Genomic DNA, 5,291 nt, shown 5'->3' on the forward strand with positions numbered 1-5,291 from the left:
GCCCCCCCCCCCCCCCCCACCCCTTCCCCACAACCTTTGCCTGCTTCCTTTCCTTCCTCCGTCCCTTTCCTCCCTCCTCCCTCCTCCGTCTCGTCTGTTCGTGTCGTTCCTGTCAGTTGTCTTATGTCCGCCTGTCCGATTTGTCTCTTGGTATGATCTTATGGTACCTCTTTTCTTTTTTAATGTATTGTATTTTATTTTAAAATCGGAAGGCTCTGGTTTGACTCACCCACCCTCCCCGCTCCTTCTGCCCTCCCACCCGTTCTCTTATCAATCATTTTACAAACGACTACATAACAAAAGCTCCTGTTGCACTGACTGACAACCAGATCAATCAATGAATTAGCCTTATACACACATCCACACGCAAACAATCAGCCGCAGAGAGCACACAACCGTTTGCAAGTGTGATAAATATCCAGTGTCTACAACCATAAATTTCTCCCACCAAGCTAATTAGAGAAAACCACAGTCATATTTATTGTGATTTTCATTGATTTTTGTCTTCCCTCCTCCTTCCTTTTCTCTGGCTTTGAGTCCTTTATTTTATTGTATTGATCCCTGTATTTTGAAGATAGCATCATTCATTACAGCCTCATTCAACATCAAGTACATCTATACAGAGGTGTTGAGCTGAAAGAAAAACACACCAAAAGAACAATGGTACATTTAAAACAGTATCTTTTGTTGGGTTTTATGATATTCCCCCAGAGCTGGTGGTTTGTGTATGGAGATGCTGCTATCTTTGGTCCTGAACAAAGTCAAACAGTGTCATTGTAAAACCTCAGGACACTTTCACAGGACGCTGTTGTTTTTTGACATCACTTGCTGGTTGACAAATTAACTACTGTTACTTTTAGATTAATGCTGAAACAGTACTGCCCCCCTTTCTTTTAAATATCCTTAAGCCAGAAATATGCAGTATTAGAAGTTAAAACACTTACGCAAATCTTCACCGTAACATATATATTTTTACATGTTATTTCATAAGATTCAATGTAGTTTATTGCTACATTGATGTAATCAGTGAGTAGTGATTAGTAAAAAGATATTTTCTGGAAAAAAACACTTACCATATGATGATCACCAACAAGAAATCATAATTAAGCCGTTTGATTATCTCTGTAGCCCTCATAAAGCCAGCAGGTCTTTATTAGTATATTATATGAATGGTAATTAATGCTCACACAGTATCTGCAACTACTGGAAATCAATGTACTATACTGTGATCATTGGTATTACGACATGTAATTTTACAGTGGCACACTGAAGACTTTGCACCTGTGTGCCACTCTATTATGCATACAAAAAATCTAAAAGGAAGAAAAGATGCCCTTAATGTGTCAAAGTACAGTTTTATTGCTTGCTTAATCACCTGAATCACAATATAATATTGTCTTGCCTAAAAAAAAACTAACAGTGTATTTGTGTGTTCATGGTGCATTTTTGGCACTGATCTTGCAGATTATTTAGTTCCTCTTTAAAGAATACTATCAAGTGCGGTAACTCGCAACTTGGCAACAGAACCATAAACAAACATGTCTTACAGCAGATTACATACGGACACAGTAGTAATCAAGCCTGCTTTTATTTCTTACAATTAAACACAATGTTTAGCTGTGTATGCTCCTGTAATATATGCTGCAAGGATGTAAATGATGTATGAACAATCCAGGAATAAGCGGCGGTGCCCAAAGCTGCAGCTGAGGCATATTTTAAATCAGAAATGCTAAAAATGATGACACTAACTTTGTTTTACTTATTTGCTGTTTGACAGAGAAGACGGGTGTTCAATGTAGTTAAAACAAATGGGGAAAGGGAAGACTGCAAAATGGATCTTAAAAAACAGCAAATACTGGGTGTGAAATCCACGGCATGTCCACCCCTAACTGCACTGCTAACACTGCCACCTCTGGGATGATCTCCTTCCATCAAGTACAGACACAAACGCACACATGCAGAGGATTCTTACCCTGCGGGTACAGAGCTCAGCAGCTGACAAAGTGAACGAGGATGGACATGGACACAAACACACACACACACACACACTGAACTGCATGCATATGTACACATAGTCACACAATTATGCGTGAATGAGGGTGCAAGAGAACACACACACATTATGAAATCGAACGCACATTTTACAGACACATGCAGCCGCATGCTTTGTGTTGGCTTTTAGTAATCATTCAGCACACATACACAGCTCTTAGTATTTGGGCTGTAAATGTGACCTGCCTAGTATTTATTCATTGGGGGACCTTTAAAAGCAAGACGCAGGAGTCTAATTTATAGCCCTGAACTTTACAGCCATGCCAGTCCATTTTTCTCTCTCTGTTTATCACTTTCTGTCTCTCCCTCTCTCTTGTTTCTGTCATGTTATAATATTTCGCAGACTGCCCACACTCTGCTGCTTTATTGCAACATATTACTGTAAGTCAGCCTTCGAGGTCCTGTACGTTTGTTGGATTAAAACCGGCCCCTATTTAAAGCTCAGTTTCTGGTGGTTTTGTCATTTCAAGGTACAGGGAAGTATAATAGTTGCATTTTTCCAAATCTGTATATAAGTACAGTATGGATGTGATGTACTGTGCCAAGCATCTGGCAGGACGTAAAACATCAGATAAAAATTACCATAGTTTATTTAGACTTTTCTCACTAAAGTCCACATGCCAGGAAAGAAGGGACCTTTTATTAGATGCAAGTGAAATCGAGAAGGCCGTGTAAATAATGCACACAAGAAATAATCGATTATACACCACAACCTTAAATACACAGGAGTCTGCAAGCTGCTGTTTTCTCATCTGGCAATGACACTAATGACCTGTCAGTTACACAATGACGATGCTCTGCATAGAGCAACAGTCCAGCACTCTTCCATATTTAGACCTTTTTCGTTCGTTGAGAGAGTATTTGAACCAGGAAATAAATATTGTAAAAAGAAAAAACACAGCATCTTAGTATTTCATAGTAAATTATTCTAGTGACAAATTCACAATTCAGCACTTCCTCTATTTTTATTTTATGAAACACTGCAAACAGCCAAGGTGGTATTTTTTTGAAAGGCGCCATTTAATTACTGTGCATCATTTTCAAAGTAATCATTTTTGTGAAGGTAATCAATATATAAGTTTGAGGAGCTATGTTGCACCTCCACTGCCTGTGTTATTCTTGAAGTGAGTTTTAAAAGAAAACTCATTATTGTATCTTACTTTCAATGTTGATATTAACTGTTTTCCTGAAATTACTTGGCAACTGTTTTATTGTGCCTACTTTCCCACAACAAGGCTTGCCTAATTCTATTTCAGTCAGTGATTTGTCATTTACACAATATTTAATTTCAACTGTATTTTGAAGAATGCTCTTTAATGTCATAGAAAATATGCTTATGAAATAGGTTTACATAATGAACATTATTTCCAGCAGTGTAGGTGGAAAGAGCAGGAGTGCATCTTTTTCCATTAAAGTGTGATGTTTCTGGCACGGGTGAGACAAAGAAATACAATCCAGGGCATCAAGTTTGAGTAATTAATCCATGGGTTTAAAAGCTCATTAGACACCAAAACACTTCACAGCAGTTTATAGTACTGTGAGGAAGGATTTTACTGCTTTGGAAAGTTATCAAGGTACTAGCCATTTTATCTTTCATTGCAACGCCAGGTGAACAGTAGAAAGAAAACATTTATGTTGCTTGCATGTATTTCATTGGCAAACACAGAGCCTTAATGGATGTCGTTTTCATTGTGGCAAAGGTTGACAAGGTTCAACTTTTTTGCCATAGCCCTGGACGTTGGCACTTGGCCTCATTAAAATGAATGACAGGGCTGCATTTTGCCAAGAAATCTACCTCTTCTCTTGTCAGCTCAGACCCTTTCTCTCTGATTCCTGAGGGACTGTCCAAACCGTGACACAATAAAATTAAACTTAGTCATTTGTAGATATTACATTTCTTGACATCATCTTTTCTTGACATCATGTCATATGGTATGCATTTGGGAATATTTAGGGGAAAAAAATGTAAACACTACTGCAAATTGGGCAAAGAAATAATAACTTCAAAACCAAGTTACAAAGTGCTGCAAGTTGCAAGTTTCATAACCTACAGCTGTTTGTTAACCATTGTCTGCTGGATTTTTTTCAAAATTAAGTCCACTCAAAGAAGAAAATCCTGTAAAACTGTGGTCACATGCACGCACAAACCAAAACCTCTGAACTTAAATGAATTTCGACTTTGTCAGTGCACAGGAAGCACAGATGCACGATCAAGCTTTTGTCCTCACACAAAGCCACATCGCCAATAACGTGTGTGTGTGTGTGTATGAGTTAGTGTGTGGGTGTGTGTGCGCGCGTGTTCATGCAGCATCGCAGTTCAGTCCACTTCAGTCAACACCTCCCACAATTGGACCCAGGCAATGTACATGGCTCAACGCACACATGTACTTGTTGTCTTTCTCATCACACACACATATAGATAGAGCTATCTATCCAGCTATGCCTTTCTTCCCTTGCTCAGATGTATCATCTAGTCTCTGCATAGACTCAAACCTCAATCACCTCTCAGAGTCCCTTGCACAGTTTTGGAGTTTTGTGTTTTTATTTTTAGTCTCCGGTAGCTATCTGACATCAAAATGATAGCTCTTGTCAGCAGAGGCCAGCAAGGCTGGCAGTAGACATGGCATTGATCCCAGACACGTCTTTTAAACGTTATTAATTGCACAATGACTCACTTCTTCCCTTACCTCCTTCATCAACGCCTTCTGTGCCCCCCATGGCCAGCCACATTCTCACACCCCCTTTGAAGGCCTGCTGGCTAATACATGGAGGGAGGTGGGGTATCTCGAATCCACCTGCAGCCAATTGAATAGTAAAGTGTGCTTGTTAAATGAGTATGTCTATAGATATACTCCTCTCCAAAGAATATAGTAACTAAGACAAAAATCTGAGTATATCCATTGGTTAGTTACAGAATAGATTGACTCAAAGGAATCTTCTATTGCAGAGCACCACAGCAATGCACTTCCAGGGCAGCCGAGTCGAACCCATAGCTACAGCCAACCCCCAAAAACCTCACTAATGATGGTTATTGATGACATCTGCTGTACTAAAGGGTGTTCATTCGACTTTAGTCCCACTGTGGCCATTTTAAACTTCAACACGGAAGAGGGAGCAAGACTAAAATCCCCTTTTTGTCCTTCCGCTTTGTATTGTGATGCCCATCAAAGAAAATGTAGGTAATATATTAAGTGTATATTACAGTAAGCCTTACATTTGGGCCACAATGGTTAGCTAAC

The 5,291-nt window shown here is 39.3% G+C and overlaps 1 protein-coding gene across 3 annotated transcripts in view; it reads left to right on the forward strand.

Annotated features, from left to right (window-relative positions):
* The window catches only part of camk2b1 (calcium/calmodulin-dependent protein kinase (CaM kinase) II beta 1), a 78,145-nt gene that overhangs the window by 27,223 nt on the left and 45,631 nt on the right, over positions 1-5,291 (forward strand). The gene's annotated exons all lie outside the window — the stretch shown is intronic.

The sequence above is a fragment of the Micropterus dolomieu genome, linkage group LG21, assembly GCF_021292245.1.
Source record: "Micropterus dolomieu isolate WLL.071019.BEF.003 ecotype Adirondacks linkage group LG21, ASM2129224v1, whole genome shotgun sequence".
NCBI classification, from domain to species: Eukaryota; Metazoa; Chordata; class Actinopteri; order Centrarchiformes; family Centrarchidae; genus Micropterus; species Micropterus dolomieu.